Source organism: Carcharhinus amblyrhynchos, chromosome 5, assembly GCF_965287045.1.
Source record: "Carcharhinus amblyrhynchos chromosome 5, sCarAmb.v2.hapA, whole genome shotgun sequence".
NCBI classification, from domain to species: Eukaryota; Metazoa; Chordata; class Chondrichthyes; order Carcharhiniformes; family Carcharhinidae; genus Carcharhinus; species Carcharhinus amblyrhynchos.
The window spans coordinates 85,979,249-85,997,916 of record NC_137328.1 but is presented as its reverse complement, the minus strand read 5'-3'; positions in this window follow the sequence as shown (position 1 = coordinate 85,997,916).

The following is an 18,668-nucleotide window of genomic DNA, read 5'->3' as shown; positions in this document are numbered from 1 at the left end:
ACCTGGTACAAACTGGTAATGAGATTGTATTTCACAGTGTGGAAAATCTACACTGTAAGCTTGATGAAAAATATAGGGCAAGACAGCCAGAAGTGTTTCAGCCATGAGAGTGACAAGCCTTTTTGATTTAATCTCATAATGCATTTTATCTGTAACTATTTATTTACCTATCCAATCTAAGTATTGGGGTTGCAGAGGATTAAAGGCTGAAGTGATTTTATGAATTCAGTCTTAAAATATGCATCATATTCCTCCCTCGCTCACATTACCTCTCTCTCATTCATTACCTGAGCTTTGGAGCTACAAGTTTATATGCTGATAAAAAATAAAAATGGCAGATTCTTTATGCAGGCTTTTTAAAAGTAGTGTTTTCTCTGCATGCACTTGTAAGGAAAGCATTTAATGTCAAATATGTTTAATATTCTTAACCATATATTTTGGGACTGTGTATTTTGTCTAAGCCTATTACTCACTTATGGGACTTTATAGTTAACTTACGGCTCTGCTGCTCTAATTCACTGCAATAACAAATAGTGCAATATGGACTGGGAATCTTTTCTTTCAAGGGTAAAAAGTGACAAAGTTAGTGAATCAGTAAATGTTAATATTTGTTTTCTTAATAACTATTAGTTCCTTGGAGGATGGGTACTGAGGGCCTTCTGGGACAAGTCTAAGTGTAACACACTATTTTGTGAAAACGTGAAGGTGTCGCAGGACATTTTAGATTTTGAATTTCCAACCATTAAAGCTGAAGGCTCCTTTGAGAGTTGAAAAGTGCCATCACACATGCTTAAAAAAAACCCTCTCCACTGGAATAATGTGAAGAACAATGAACACTAGAGGGGGAGCTAAACCGTTCAGAGGAGTTCAACCTTCTGCCCCACTGGGAGAGGATCAGCGTGATCATATGGCTTCTGGCTTAAATGAGCAAAAGTTAGTGGTTGGGTAGCAGTGGTTGAAAAGTCAAAGGGTCAAGAAGAGTTGAGAGCCAATTTATTACTGTTTTTCAGAACGGGCTAGGAAATCATGAGTGGAATTGAGAAGTTTGCCTCGGCTACGTTGGGGATGTGGAGTATTATTATTAAGCCCCTTTGGAAGTTATTCAAGGTGAAGAGCAGGATTATCGGGTTTTCTCTGTGTGCTCCTTGAGTATTTAAAAAAATGGTTAAACTATAGTAAAGCCTTCACAAATCCACCAGCGAGAAAAAAAATCCATTCTCTGATCTTTTTAAATACAATGTGGTACTAATAATTCATTTTAGATGCTACTTAGTCCACAAATAATTACTGTAATTACTGAGCAAATATGTATGAGGAAATGACATAAACATCTGAATTGAGGCATATGCACATTGCCTACATTCTTCCAAATCACATTTATTCTTCAATAGGATTAAGCAAGAGATTTGGTGTGTCTCTTTAAAGATTTAAATCCGTGGTTCCCTTTAAACTGTTTATTTTAGTTTCCACACTTAAAACAGCATTTGACTAAAATACAGCATTACTGTATAGAATTTTTACTCAAAGCAACTTTCCAGAAGGCAATGAGCAGAGTCTTCCAGCCCTGTCAGTGGCGGGTATTGTCACAGGCAGGCTGGGAACATGTGGAGAGCAGACAAAAGTCAGTTGGCCGCCCAATATGTAACCCTTTAATAAATGAAAATCCTACAGGGATAAACAGGGGTATGAAAATCAAATAAAAATAACAACTGATGTACGGTCCTTAGTTAAAATCCTGCCCTTCTCTTGCATTCAAACCGGTCTTCAGTTTCGTCAGGTCCCAGCCAGGCCACCTAATAAAGCTAAACACAGTGTGACATAGTCAAGTTCCAGGGCACCTCCTTCTGTGCATGGCATTGCGTCCTAGTACTGATTAATGATAGCTATGGAGGAGTCAATGATCCTGATCTCCAAGGTGAAGGGGGGAGGGTGATAGTTGGATAGTGGATGACCCAGAAAGAAGAAATTGGAAACATACTTTACATGGAGAACATGTGTATTTCTAATGGATATAATTTCTGCGCAACAGGTGAATCAACTGAATAACAGGGAAAAAACTCTACTTACGAGCACAATAAACCAGTGATCTACATGGATAAGTTAAATCCATTGCTGTGGGGGTCCCAGCGTAACCATTTCGGGGAGAGGGGTCGAGAGGAGTCACCTGCAGGCCTTCCCTTCTCTCCATGTCGGGGCATTTCTTGCTCAAAAGGGCTTGTGAAATCTGGTATGTAGGCAGCAGATCCCGTGTCCTCCTTCCTGGGTTCCTGTCCATATCGCAGCTGAGGGGGTGCCCTTTTTTAGTGGCAGCTGGCAAGAGAGTGGGAGGGACATAGCACTGCCATTCTCACACTCCGCAGGGATGAGGCACAGGGTGAGCACAGTGGTTCCCCCAAGTTTGGTGGCATGAACTGACAGGGTGGAGGCTGTGTAGTGAACGAAGTGAAATTTATTTAAACATAAGAAATAGGAGCAGGAGTTGGCCATCTAGCCCCTCGAGTCTGCCCCGCCATTCAATAAGATCATGGCTGATCTGTCGTGGCTCAGCTCCACATTCCCGCCCTTTCCCCATAACCCTTAATTCCTTCTCTTATCAAAAACCCATCAACCCGCGTCTTAAAAATATTTAGCGAGGCAGCCTCCACGACTTCAATGGGCAGAGAATTCCAGAGATTCACCACCCTTTGAGTGAAGAAGTTCTTCCTCAACTCCGTTCTAAACCGCGCCCCCCCCCCCCCCCCCCCGCTTTATCTTGAGGCTGTGCCCCCTAGTCCTACTGTCCTTTTTGAGCGGGAAGAGTCTCTCCACCTCATTTACCAACATTCAGGGCAAAATGCTGACCTTACTGTGTGATAGTACCTATATTCACAAGTGCCCACCAAGCACTTACAGTTTCTCAATGTTCCTCACCATCCCACTATCTCTAGGTATCTTGCCAGAATTCACAGCTGAGGCTGATGTGGTCTGTTGCCTTCACTTTGCCTGAGGTGACCATCGTGGGTATCCCTTGGTGGGGAGGGGGGTGCCTGAACCCTGCTTTTGAGCATCATGGATGTTGGTCAGCTGTCTCCCTCGGTGTCAGGGGCTGGAGGCGTGTTGCTCATAGGGAGGGGGGGCATTAAATGGGCCAGAGATGCCCAGGGTCTCCTGACTGTCAGATTCCAGGTGTATCTCTACTGATCCACTTCCCTTGGGATTCCTGAGGCCTCGATGCTCGTCCACATGATGGAGGGGCAGCTGGAGTGAGATCAAAAAGCGATGCTATCCCCTGGTACTGATACTTATGGACTCTCACTAGTGCCTGCAAAATGCAGTGAAAGCCATCTCTTGCCAGGGTGTGCAAATCCTGCACCAAGGTATCCACTGTGGTTGCCAATCTCTCAGTGTTGGCCTCAGTGACTGTACCATCTCCTCGGATAGAAGGTGATGGGACTCCTCCAATTGAACTTCACTCTGAGGACGGCGGCTGTCATCCTTTCCTGAATTTTGCGACTCAGTCTTTGCAGCTCCAGCAGCTGTGGGACAACCGGGCCCAGGGGCACATCATCCGCAAGGAGCTCAGCAGAGACCTGGACTCCAGCATCTCCCAGAATGCTGCTCCCCTGGGATGTCCCTGCCCCTGCTGTAGCTATTCAGCTGTGAGGTGCTCACCAGTGAGTGACCCAGAAGCCGGCCTACATATTGAACCCACTGAATGAGTAGTTGCCAGATTTGGGAGGCAGCATTGACACAACTTTCGCAGTGAGGTTGGAGAGGATCCCACTAAATTGCTAGAGTCTGGTGATTCCAGAGGGCAAAGATGAGTTTCACAGTAACTTCACTGCAGTGTTAATGTAAGCCTACTTGTGACAATAATAAACAAACTTTAACTTAAAACTTAACTGGTGCATCCTGTTCCACTGGCCAGCCTGCAAGAGAAGGGATATGTCATCAGTGCATTACTGGGGACACTGAGGGAACATTATTTACTCACATGAGACTTAAGGAATGACAGCATTTATGTTGCTGATTCTCACCTTTCTCTGCTGCCCCCATTTCACTAGCAACACAAGCGTACCCTTCCTCCTCCCCAGCTAGCTTGTGTGCCCACTCCTTGAAGCATGTGAGGGTTTTCAGCTAGGGATAAAGAGAGGAAATCATTTTCACATCTCTCCAGCATACCGCCAAGCAGCTGAATTCAAGTATTGTTGAGGAATGGGAGTAGGAAGCGCACTTGTCTCCGCAGTGTGTAAATGGTCCAGTGCACCAAAAACAAGATTAAGGGAGAAAAGAAAAAAATCCCTCAAAAATAAATAAGTTTTCAAAAAGATGGGGAAGAACTTTCCAGTTACGTTTTCATATCAATCATCCGAACACTGATTTAATCTGTGTGGAGTTTGCATGGTCTCACTGTGTCTGTGTGGGTTTCCTCTGGGTGCTCCAGTTTCCTCCCACAGTCCAAAAATGTTAGGTTGAGCTAAATTGCCCCTTAGTATCAGGGGGATTAGCAGGGAAAATACATGGGTTATGGAATAGGGCCCGAATGGGCTTGTTGTTGCTGCATGGTGAATGGGCTGAATGGCCTCCTTCTGCACTGTAGCGATTCTATGATAAATAAAATCTGCGACTTTCCATGCCAGACTGCTCCCTTCTAATTTCCCTTCTAATTTCAGAATATCAGTTTATTAACATACATGTTAAGCTACCCAATCACAAACATGCATCATGCAACATAAGTATACCTTAATCATGAGAAGTAAAAACAGAATTGGCGATCACATCTTCCAGAAGTGAATAGCTTCATTTCTCCCTTTACAATATTGATCTCCTATTTTTTTTTAAACGTGTTTCTCAACCTATGTAATTTTGGATGAAATTCACGACAGACAATTAAATTTGAAGCAATTATGTGTCCCAAAAATGACGCCTATGGGGGTCAGAGGTCAGGATTGTGACATAAAAATAAAAACAAATCCTCCCCTCATTCATAGCCTGCTGCTTATTTTGATCGAATGAATCTGGCCAATGTTATGATGCTGCAGCTGAGTCACCGTATAAAACATTGTGTTTGGAGTCATGTTGTTTAGTTCTAGGAACTGGATAAACATGGAATTAATATTTTGGGATGTGCAGAAGGCCGGGGCAGTTTACAGAACATTGGGATTGATTTACTAAAACCAGTGGCATCAGGGTCAAGTGTTTCCCTCTAATAAGACAGCATTTTCCACAGATCTAGAGCCAGCGAAGATTTTGTAACCCGACAGTAGTAGCTGTTAAGATTCTGTTTCTAGTTCTAAGTGGCGCAGAGGTCACTAGTCAAAGCCTAAATGCCAGTCCATGCTTGCTTTCATCAGTTCTCAGCCAGGTCATTAGGTGGAGTATTCCACCAGGGGAAACAACACACTTGATTCAGATTAGGCTGCAGTGATACTCTCCTGCTGGAGGAGCAGTGCTGGCTGTCGCAAAGCTGGAGCCCCAATATCTGCTTGGCCAAGGAGGGAGTTGGGAAGAATCTCCATCACATTGCGTTTTTACAAAGATTTTAGGTGCTCAAGTTGGAAAAATTTTTATGCTGAAATGGTTTAAGAACGGTTGCTGATTTTTCTTTTAAATGTTTGTTTTTATTGTAGAGTTGACAAATAAACAAATGACAGTATAGCTATAGCTAATAGGGAAATTAATCATCAGTTTATCAACCCAAATACACTGACAGCAGGGAAAGTGTAGATAGTGCCTCAAATGTAACCCTTCTGATCACCGTACTGGCTGCCGTGGAATGGGCAGGAAAATGCATATCTCTATCACGGAGCATCTCCAGCCCCATTCCACTCTTCACCCACCCGCAACCCCCCACCACCCCCCCCCCCCCCCCTCCCCTGCACCCACACACCCCGACCCAACCGCCCAGCCTCAATGAACTTTTGGGCAAAACCAAGGTGCAGGCAAATGGAAGACTTAGAGTGAGGACAGTACACAAAGTATTAAAGTGACCGTGTATTCTAACAAATACTTCCACTCATACTTAAAAAGCTATTAGTCCTCTGCACAACAATGTGTAATAGATTAGCAAATGCAGGAGGAAGCAGTTGACCAAGAGATTCAGACTCTTCCTTTCACCATCTGTAACTTTTTTTGCACATTATTATAATAACTTCATGGTCAGTGATTTAACCATGTAAGGTCAAGAAAATAAATCATGATTGGAAAATATTTATGTTCTTATATTCCTAGTCCTGATAACGTAAACCTTCAGGAATACCGGGCATCTTGCATAAATGCTAGTATAAATATATTTTGCCAATATAAATTTGCACTGGAATATTTTGCGTGCATGCATCAGAATTTCTGATGAATACTGGGGTTGAAATGGTCTTGGTTGCCAGCCAACAAGTACTTTTCCAAGCTGAATAAGAAACAGGAAACAGGCTTTTAAAGGGAAAATAAAGATCTTTTTAAAAAGTGAGCACTTCCTGTGTTGTACATGCTTATGGGGAATATTAAAAAAAGTACTCATGGGCAGTTCCAGTAGTTTGCAATGAGTGGATTTATCATTGTCGAAGTTATATGCCGTCGAAGTTATATTCTAAAGGAAATTCCACCCTTTCCCTATTGTGCACCATCAAAGAAATGCATGGTGATACACAAAACTTAAGAAACTTAGTTCTGTGCGTAATTAAAAATTGTTGTTGGAAAATCCATTGTTATGTAGCAAATCTAACAAAATTCAATCCTTCGTTCCACCTCTTACTGATCCACTGTCAGAGTTTGGAGAAACATAAATATTAAAACTCCTACGACTGTGCTTCAGAAACTTTTTTTTCCATTATAAATTTTCATATTCACATTTGTTATAAAAACTGACTATGTAAACTTGTCATGTTGTGATTACACCCTTCTACTGGTGGTGGCACATTGGCACGTTAGTTTTCTATCTCTAAACTCCTCAGCATGTACTGTATATAAGCACCAAAGCTGTTTAACCACAAATCAAAGTCTTACATAAAACTAAGAACAGAATGTGTGAATTTAAGATGGAAACTGCACACAATCTGCATGTTTGAATCCAATTATTCCCAATCTTTAACCTGTTTCATCTGAATACTATGCTTAGTCTTGACTCCCTTTGTGCAACGCTGTGGGAGAGTGACTGGTGCACTGTAAATATCAGTAGATTTGAGAAATACTGCAAAACTCAGTCATGATTATCCCATAGTCTGTAAAAAGAAAAAGAAATTACCAAGAGATATAGCAATTCAAAGCACCAAGCCAACAACACTTTAGGAAATTGCTCTAAATGTAATAGAGTTTATCTTTTTTGAGAAATGTTCTATGCAGGCTCATCAGAAGAGTCATACACATTTTTAAAAAATTTTTTTATTTGCAAGAAGCATTTGATTTTAATTCCCATTTTGAGGGTGTGTGCGGGTCTTGCACTTTGTCCATGCTGCACTAATCTGTGCTGAGTGCAGCCGAAGTTTAATTATTGCTTCTTGGCCTTTTACAAGTTAGCTGTGACTATGCCTGCTGAGCACCAAACTCTTTCTCGCCACCGTTAATAGGGAACCACACCATGTGTACTTTCAGCCAGCAAATGCTCCAATATATCACAGAGATTTGCTCAACCCACCTTTGCAGGGCAAATCGAGCATGTTATTTTCTGTTCAGATCTGAATTCTGAGCCTATCAGTCAGACAAGCTTTCCCGTTCTGATTAAAGTGAGTCATATAAACCTGAAGTGTTCACACATGGTCTCATTAGAGTGTTGGCTGTCATGACCTCGGGCTTTCCAGTACAAAGCTGTGAGTGAACTTCAAATATTAGAGTGCATCAATCAAATCTAAGTCAGGCTTTTCTTTTCTGTCATCTTTTTATTTAACCTTAATCTGTATTACTGGTTACAATACAGGAGCAATGGTGCAACAGCACCATATGTTTTCATCTTTTCCAGAATAGTTCATTTATTAAATTAGTTTGCGGTAAAAGTGCATTTAGCTTTCACATCAAATTACTGTGCCTCAGTGCTTTATTTTTGATGAACAGAGGATAACATTTTCCATCGATTTGAACGGCCAGTTTCTCAGCTTGTCCACATTTGAAGCTACCACTAATTGGTCGCAAAAAGCTTGTGTAAATGCTTGCGTTTTAGAGCTGGAATTAAGATCCACCAAGTGCCTATCTGCGGAAGCAACTCAAACAGGTACTGTTCAGTCACCCATGGCTGAGTGCTCAGATGAAGAAAGCCACAGGTTGGATCCTTGATCTGTTCTGAATTAGCCAACCTCAGTCAGGTCAGAGTGTTACAGGTGGCCTCAATGTCCTGGATTACAGAGAAGAAAAATAACCCTGGGAGCCCATTTTTTATTGGTATCCAGCAGTCCCAGTATTTGACTGTGCATTTGTGGACATCAGATGAAAGCAGAATTGGATTTAACTGCGATGCCCCCACAGACAAATAGCTAATTGACCTTTGCTCCCTCGGCGTGCGTGAAAAGTGATCAGTTGGACAAGGTAACAGAAGGCTGCCATAATCCGTTTTACCCCAGTTAACTGATTATGGAAGAGAGTGGAGTGAGGAAATGATGCATATCATAGTTTGGATGACTTGCTTTGAAGGTTTAGCCAGCGGTGTGATGTCTTTCTGATTATGTGCCTCTCAAACTCAAGACACTCAGGGAAAAGTTTTCCAAACCAGGTAAGGCAGTTTCTGATACGTGCAGTGCTGGAACGTTGCAGGAAAATACATTGAGATAGGACCTTGATGTTATCTCACCTTCTTCCAGCTTTTCCCCGGTGTGATCCAGAAGTCCTGAAGCCAATCCACTTGGCAGGAAAGCAACGTAGCCGATTAAGAAAGCAATTGAGAGCCGTTTTAACCATTGATTCCTCCTTTTCCAACAGTGCATGACTTTTATACTGTGTCTGCATCTCGCCAGGGTCATTGAGGCAAGAGCACAGGGGGAAACAGCTTCTTCACTGAAACTTACAAACTGGTGAGAGTTTGATTAATTCTACTGAAGAGCTCCAGCCGTGGCCATTGAGAGACTTCTGTTCAAAGACTTCCTCCCTCAGAGTGTGTTTTCACTGCTGGATAGGTGATTGTCAACTTCTTGGATGTCACTTCACCTGTCTAGACTTCACTTACCTTCAGCTACACTTCCCTACTGCCAGTCTGCACCACAGTTTGGGAGCAGCTAATGAAACTCCACCTTTCACCTCTGCTGAGAGGAAATAGTGGAGGCCTCAATACCACCAACAGCTCCAGCAGCAACTGGAGGAGCTCCCCCCTGCACTGGGCAAATAGGATCTACACATGTAGGGAAACAAAGTTCCAATACAAGATCTACAGGCAGGGACTCAACTCTCTCAACATGTCTGAGTGTCAGAGGCGTGGATTCTTGTGACAGTTCTCTGCAATTAAATTCTGCCTCCTGGAATAAGACTTCCTACCAGTGGAGCAAGTGGGCGTGCATTGCATTGGCTGACAACATCCGTTGAAGGCCACCTATTCAGCTCACTGCAGCCCCTCAGATCCAGCAGCATCAGCTCTGGGTAAGAGTGAGAGATGCAGCGAGCAGCCTTCCCAGGTCTCCTCTTCATTCCTCTGTTTGCTTCAGTCTCAAAAGTCCAAATGCTGGAGAGCCATTTTAATCCATGCCAGGTCCCCTTTAACCAGACATCTTTCACAGAACGGACACATCATTCCACCAATTTTGGTGGGGGTGGGGGAACTCGGATTTGGGATGCTAATGCTGTGGTTCTGGGAAAGAATGTCAGCAAAGGCTGAATTAAGTTTCCAATCTGAAAATGGTCACACCATTCAAGCAGGGACAGTGAGGCCGAAATTCCACCCCCAGATTCTGCTTAGCATTCCCACGGTGATATGATGGAAATGAGAAATTTGGTGGGCTGAAGGATCAGGAGCATGTAACCACGACGCACAATTAGGAATGTATGATTAATGCAGTGCATTTTAGTGTGGGTGCACAACATCATTCATTATCTGGATATTAAAAATGGATGGTTCTGCATTTATAGTTTCTGGTCATCCAAAGATTTCTGCTCTATACCTGTGGCATTAACACTGTGTCAATCATTGTTCTATGAATGATTGCTATACTTTGACAACTGGCTATCCATAGTTAACAGTATGCCATCAAATGGTAAATTGTCATGCCAGACGCTGTTATAAACAAAAGTAGAATTATTAATGACACTAATGGAAATGTGACAAATTCATAATGCCAATCATATTTGCTGTTACAGATTTATTATTTTAATCTCGTTTGATTTCTTCTCTCTGAGTTTCCCCTTTATTCTGAGCATAATGTATTCTTCCATGCGATTTGACACATCATAAATGACACCCCACCCTGGAATCTCAATAATTCATTGATTGCTCTTTTTGTGTAAGCCAAGATAGTGAATGTGAGATGGTTAATCAACTGCATGAGTTATCAGATGTGAATCTAATCCAAATCGTCGGAAACCTCTGACCTCGTCGGTGGCTAGGATTCTTCAGTGCTGCTGTAGTGAATGGAGTTTTGACTGAGTGCCAAATTCTCCAATCTCGCTGGTGATGGGATGAACGAGATCGGAGAATCCTGCCCAATATCTGTATCCTCACAGCATTTCAGCTTTGGCACTACAACACCATACAGTACATTTGCACAGATAACATTAAAACTTTTGAGTGATTTGTGAATACTTACACTGTACTTGATGGAGCAACTTTGTGACAGCCTCCATATCTGAAGACTGCTGTTTTGGGACCAAACAGAATGCTATAGCAGATTTGTTCAACAGGAGATTCTACTAGATAATGCAACACATCTGTACTCCAGAAGTGGAGCCTCATCTGGCTGGAACGCATAATTGAAATTTGGGCAAATTGTGGGGCAAAACATCCAAATTCCTGATTTGCACTTACGCCAGCTGAAGGCTGCACATTAGTATTGGAAATTTAGAAAGTAACCTCTACTGTATCTCCTGTAGAAGACATTTGCCACATCAGTCAGTTAGGTGCCGCAGCAATGGTGTCTGGGAACTATATCTGAAAACCACATTGGCGTTGTGAGGCCTAACCCTCTCTCTAGTCCCGTCTGTTTCTACCTTTAGCTCTGACACCAAGTAAAGTTAAATGGTCACAAAACATGAAATGTATTTGTGATACTTTAAATGCCCTGCAATAAAAGGGCTAGTGAATCTGCCTTTATCCTAATATCATACACATATGTGGTAAGGCATTTGAACTGGAACAACTGTGCACCTCTGGTTTCATGTTTAAGGCCTCACTGATGCAAGTCTCAACTCTTGGAGACCCATCTACCTTAACAGACATGTTAACATGTTGCATGCATTTTGAACATAGTCACATGCAGTGGAATACAAAAATATAATGCAAAATCAGAAACTATTCATACTTCCATTACTGCGCATTGGCAACCTGTTACTAGTAACCAGAAGGTGTCAGAACATAGGGTGAACGGCATTTTACTGTTTCAAAGGTATTACTGAGCAGTCTTCACTGCATAATGTACAAAAATATAAAACCTGTGGTGTAATGATTCCTGGTGCTTTAAGGGTTAATGAATTTTCTGAGATTCGTGCGAAGAGCAGAGCTCGCAGACTGTTATGAGGGGTTCAGTACCTCTAATGATAATGTTTAGGGACAGTGCACTGATAATTTACAATTTCTGTTGTATCCTCCATAGGGATTTATAGTGAATTATTTATGCACCTTATTCAGACAGAATGGAGATATTTTAGTTGAACCTAATCACTCATAGGCTTGAAACTACCGATGCCTTTTTGCTATAAATGTTCTCAGCCTCTCGTGGTTTATGGCACAACATTTCATTTCCAGTAAAATATGTTGTCCCACAGAGACAGTGATACAGTATAATATGATGCTATCACACTGGAAACCTTTCAGGGTGCATTTACACTGCAAGCTTAGCATCAGGGCAAAGTGATTTCAGCTTCACACTAACATTAAACCAGCATTGTAAATCCAGAGTCAGGTCAGGAGTGAAGCAGAGTGAGACTCCCTGGAGGGAATAGTCACACCGTGCTTCAGTTTGACACTGCCTGGAGTGCAAATCCAACCTGGTGTCAATCTCACTTTGCAAAAATATCCCTGAACATTTTGTAATGCCACCTAACTTTTAATTTAGATGTCGAGAGAGCATGGATTCCCCACTCCCAGCTTTCTCAACCACTTAAATGTTTTAACTGTTGAGAGGAAGCTCAGCATCTGCCAATGGGCAAGCATGTGCAACGCTCTCTTCTGGACGGAACTGTCACTATTGCAGCCCAGCAGGAGCCAGGTACAGGGACATCAGTTGCAAATAAAAATGCATTTACAGCATTATTCTTTGAATTGGAAAGTCTGCTTTACTGTGTATTTCAAATTTATCCAAACAACATGAAAGGGTTAACAAAGTCCTGCTTCTTATGCAAGTACCTGATTATTTGAACATCTTAATAACGCCTCTTCCCTACCATCCTTCGTCCCGTTTCCGTCCTTCCCTTAAAAGCATCATTCCTTTTTTGTTTTAACTGCACAGGTAGTGGCAGCACTTTTGCACCTCGTTAAAGTGGCTAGTCTTCATAAGTGACCTTTGTCAATACATGTCGGCAGGCAACTCAGCTAATGAAGGCATCACTGTTGAACCAGAATCTGTGCTTAGTCAACTGCCTCAAATGCACGCTTTTATCGAGTGTTTCAGGAGTGTGATCCGGCACATTTTTTTTCCTTCTGATCCCGGGGGGTGCTAAGACCAACTTGAGGGCTCCAATATACTTCCATTTGAGATCAGTGGATTCAGCACAGCATAAGAATGCAGCAATTACATTTTAAGTGCCAGCAAACCATACAGGTAAAGTAAGCTGTAAGGTCTAGTGAAACCTATTCAAAATGAAATACAGATTTTAAGCCAACACCTTGTCAGAGAATACATGCCTAAAAACAAACGTAAACCTAATGCGGGAAGACGTAGAGGGTCACATTTGGAATGATGTGATTTCTAAACAAATATAAAATTTATTTATACTTTATTGGTAATAGAAGTGTTCCAATGTACTTCTTCAATAAAAGAAAACAATAGCTACAGGCCCACAAAAAGACCTGTGTGTGTGTCTTTAAACCAGTAAAACCCCATCAGCCAGGCAATGGTTTTATAATAAAGAGGAAGGTGGAGTATATTGATAAACTGCTTGACTGTAACACAAAGAAGTGAATTTGGTAAAAGGCTGCAGTCGGCAAAGAACAGTATTTTTTGTCGGCAGTTTAACCTCCATGCCTGTCAACTGTGACCTTTCACCAACCCCAACAAGAACCTGATTTCTTGCTCTTGCTGTTGGCTGCCAGCTGGATGAATGTCGGACTTGACAGCGCATGATTTTACATGAAAAGGGAAAAGATACTGGGAAAAGCATGTTTTGTGCAGATAGTGTACATTTGTTCACTGCTCATTACGGCCGGTTCTTCAGCCTCAGCGGATTGATTGGGTGTGAGCATCTTGTCTTCCATGCAAGCGAAGAGGCATTATTGACCTGCATGGAAGCTCAAGTGACCTCTTGATGACCTCCCTTTCACCTGAAATTGACCTTGAAAACAACCCAGGGTTCACCCTGGTTTTTTTTGAACAAAAAGCCCTAACAGTATGGGGATTATTGGAATTGACACATTGTGCTTTCTCCTTAGACTTTTTTTTTCCACAATGAAGGTGGGGGGTGCATCTTAACACATTTGAAATCCATGCACATTTGAAGCACTCTGTGTTTGTTCAGATTTATGGATCACGCCAAGAAGAATTTGTGCTGCTTGTCGCTAAATTTCACCATTCATCATTATTGATCAGAGCGCACACTCAAACCACACTATGACAATTGCTATTTCACTTGTTATGGGCTGTAATGGGCCAAGGGGATGATTTAAACCTGCACAAAAGCTATCTGTAATTACACATGAATAATCCATGAAGGCTCGACTAGGGTTTACAGTCAGCTGCCGGTTATTCGAATAGTCCACTGCCAAGATGTTTGTCTGCTCTCTCTCTCTCTCTCCCCCTGCCTCTCATTCTCATTGCCAGGACCTGGTGAAACTGTAATGTGGCAAGTTGGTATGCAGGCACATTGCCATGCTGATTTTCCAGGTCAAAAGCTGAGTTTTCTCCTGCTCTGAAAATAAATCAGTAAAATTGGAGAGTAATGGAGTGTTGCATGTCTCTCTGTGGGACTGAGTCACTTGATGAACTTGACTGCTTAACAAAAGTGGCTTACAGTGTTAACCCTTTTCAGGCCTCTTATTTTTTCAGAAGGCTGGGGATGTTTTCCTTAGTGATCTTTAGGTTTATCCTCTTGTGCTGTTATCAGTATTTCCTTTTGTTTGTTCAAACACAAATCTTAATTTTTCATAAAAGTTGCAAATCATGTGGAAATGTACTCAACGTAAGGCCATGGTAAGAAAAAGTTGTAAATTACATCGCAGGGCATTGTTCTTTCATTTGCAACCGACTGCCGTTAAAGTGCTCCCATTTAGATTGGCTTGTAAAGGACCTTTACGTTGCCCCTTCAGCTTGGTAAAAAAAGGCAAATGGGACGCAGTGGAAATGGTGGTGCTCAGAAAGGGCAAAGGGTTAAATTTTGCTTGTTTAGAATGATTAAAAGAATCATACTATCCTTTCTGCAAGTGCATATCTTTTGCTGAACTTAAGCAATGTCTGGACAAATTTGGAAACAGAGGAGTTAGGTTCGATCGTGTCATTCACGGCAACATTTTAGGAAGTCTGAACTGCAGTGTTGGGGTTGGAGCATGTATAGAGGAATCTAACATTACTTTGTTATTAAATAGCTTTTCCGGTTGTAAGGACATTCCCAGATGCAGTTAAGAGCAATATTGAGGCTTAAATGAAGGAAAAGGAAAATGGTTTACATTTTTTTAACACAGGAATGAGTGCGTGAACATTCTTTGCGCATTTTTGTGGCCCTGTGGCCCCGCACTTTGCACTCAGTCATCTGGGTTTTTCTGGGCAATTCTTTTGTCGATTTGGTGTAAATTGGAGCAGCTTGTAACTATTTTCCAATTGATGTTGGATGTATGCTACAAAAATAAATTGTGAAGTTACTTTATTTGAGTCAGTAGATAGGAGCAGACTTAGAACCGATGTTGTGCAGGTGACACCGTCCGTGTGTGCAAGCTGTGAAAATCACCACACTGAAAAGTTTTAAGGCTTTCCCAGGCAACATTAGGTAATCTGCAGAAGATAAGCCCATATTTCTTAGCGGATGTGATGTGGGATTATCCTAAAGGAAAGAGCATTGTATCCTTTGAAGATACTGGACAGAATTTTATGTGATTCTTTCCAAGTATGAAAACGGGAGAGTTGCTGATATGTTTTTCGGGTGCGTTTTCACGCCCAATTTTATGCACTCGGTCTTTGAAAATATGGGCTAAACCGTTCCTAGCTGGTAGAGGCAATGGGTGGGGCCTAATTCTCTAGATGGCCAGCAGTTCAGATCAGAGCCACAAACTGCGCACGCGCGAAAAAGCGAAAAACCTGCTCTGCTGATAGAACCCTCCTCTAGGCCAGATACAGCCTCCCCTCCTCCCCCACGGACATTGGAGACCCCCCCCCAACATTATTGACACCCCCCTCCCCCAGACCTCCTTTTACATTCCCTCCACCGACCCCCCCCCCCCATCACTCCCCGGCTCTGATGGCTGACTGACATGATCCTTTCTCTCCCCTGCCCCCGAGCATCATAGAGGCACAAATCCTGTCCCCCTCCACACCTGCAAGTGCTGACTTGGCTTCCCCTCCATGGTAACAAGGCAAACTGCATTAAGTTCACTGAAATGCTCTAAAAGGCACTTGACTCACCCAAACTCCCCTAACAGGGGCAAGCTCCATAAAATCCCCACGGATGCACAGACAGGCAGGTAGTGCAGGAAGAAATGGCCTCCAGGAAGACGGCTGCCCATTTTTCAGGCACTGATCTGGCCAGGTTGCTGGAGGCAGTGGAGGAAAGGCAGGACACCCTCTTCTCCCCAACAGGATGCCGTCCCAGGGGAAAAGATGAAAATACAGCCTGGGAAGTGGTGGTAGCCTGTGTTTGTGCCAGGGCACTGGCCAAGAGAACCGGGAAGCAGTGCTGCAAAAAACTGAATGACTTCATCCAGGCAGCAAGGGTGAGTGTTTTACCTCATCTAGTATCTTCCCCCAGGATGACCCCCAGACCCCCTCACCCTCAGCACCCTGCATACTTTCAGCCTCTGACTTGCAAGCATCTCCCTTCTCCCCCAGCTAGAATATCATGACCTTTGCTGTTAGAGGGCCTGAAACCCTCCAGGACTTTTACATGGCTCCTTTTCTTCCCAACCATAATCATTGGGAGAGGGTAAAGACAGGGAGTGGTGTGCCTGAGACCCCGGTCCTCACCCCTTTGAGGAGATTGTGGGAGAGGGGGGATGCGGGCCATTAGTTACAGCATGTTCAGGCTGGGACATAGAAGTGAGCACCTGCCAATCCTCCACTTGTTGGAGAAATCTCAACTAAATCACATGCAACCAAGATTCTTCTTCCTCCCTTGCACTGAGCTTCATGTCCTGTGTTGCAGGAAGAGACCCCAATGCACCTGTGACATCTGGTATCGTGGCCCCCACTGCTGCTCCCACCCATCCTGCCCCCTAAAGCTCAGAAGTCTCCTCAGAGGATGAAGGGACCTCTGAAGCTGACACCATTTTGTGTCAGCTTCCACCTCGCAACTCACATAGACACAGACACGTGAGCGAGTCCAGTTAGTGATGTGGTTTCTGGATCACTCTCTGGTGCACACAACACATCTGCTGATGTACATTGAAGAGGAGGGAACTTCTGAGTCCTCTGGCATGCGGGGGCCTGCCAGAGGCGAGGACTTAGCTGGCCCCAGGCTACATGCTGGGCCTCTGAGATCACTTCTCCCTCAGCTGCTGGATATGCAGCAACAGGGCCAGGGAATGCAGGAGGGGCTGACTGCGAGGGTCTTAGGAGGAGTCCCAAAACTTTCAGGTGGACCAGCTATTGCCTTTCATGGTTCCCAGGCCAACACTGCAAGAGTGGCGTCTGCAAACTCTCGAGCCTCTCCCCATGCCCAAGGTGCCAGGTCCTGCAACCAGTGGCATAGGTGTCGCACTGTATCCTTTCGTAGCCGTCAGTGGCACATACTATCTGACAGTACCTCAAAGGACACTCACATACAGGATTGCCGGGGATTCTGCTCCCTCCTTCTCCTGCCCCCGTCACCCCCTACCAACCTCAGGGGGGTGTATGGCAGCCATATCCTGCCTTCACCAGCCGTCTCCCTCTACTCATGCGAGTGGTGAGGCCTGGGCCTCCTCTGCATGCACATCATCCTCCTGCTCCTCCTCCTCAGCTCCAGCAGCAACCAGAGGAACAGCAAGATCAATGGGTTGCATTGCAGAAGTCATCTCGGCAATCTAAAGGGGGGGGTGGAATTTGGTCAAGGGGAGAGACAGACGGAAAAGTTAAAGAACTCTGCTCACCCCAGCCCAGCAACACACACTCCCCGTATTCCCCCTGTCAGCCTGTCAGCAGCACAGACTCCCCATACTCCACCACAGACCTCCAGCAATACACACTCCCCATACCCCCACTGCTCCCAAAATAGCAACACAGAACCCCATTCCCCTCTTCCCCCCGACTCACAAACACACACTCAGAACCAATGCAGTGGTGGCCACAGACAGTGCTGCATGACAAGTCCTGAGGCTACAGCACTGCCACTTCAGAGAGTTTCCAGCCCGTCCCACACCAGCAACAGTGCTTGCTGTTGCCAGCACTAGGACCCACAGTCAGCGTTAAGACCCGAGGTCAGTGCTCTGATCCAGGTTCTTGCTGAGTTTGGACCCTATGAACAACAGCAGTCCCCCAGCCCCCACACACTGGCAGGCCACTGCCTGGCCCAAAATGCAACATGGTCGCCACAAAACAACCCCCTCTGAGCAGCACCTACATCCTCACTCAGCCTCACTGAACAGGCGCCTGAATTCAACTTTTGTAGAGCAAATGTTTTCTTGACTGATCCAGCTGCAGTGAACGAGGTGGTTAAGTCCGGTGAGCTGGGACGATTGGGTGTGAAACTCACTAATGACATTATGATGAATGCAAGAAAATGCAAATTGACATTTTTCCCATTTTGGACAGGCTTCTGATTGCACCCATGTTTTTTTCTTGGTAAAATAGGAATGGACGCAAATCCAGGCACCATTCCTGCCAGCCACATCACACCCGATTTTACAATATTTCCCCACCGCAAAACAGGCGCAATTCTGCCCACTGTTTCTCTTAATTGTTAAGAAATTAGTGAAAACTCTGCCCCTCACTCCAGCCCTGCCCTGTCCCTCCAACCCACTCCACATATGCAGTTTTAATTGGAGATTTTACCACTCTTGCAGTTTTAAATAGAGATTTTACTTGGGACACAGGCACAATGATACAGTGATTAGCACTGCTGCCTCTCAGCTCCAGAAATCCAGGTTTAACTCTGGGCCTGAGTGACTGCATGGAGTTTACACATTCTCCCAGTGTCTGTGTGGGTTTCCTCCAGGTGCTCCAGTTTCCTCCCATACCCAAAAATGTGCGGGTGTGGTGGATTGACCATGCTAAATTGCCCCTTAGTGGAACAAG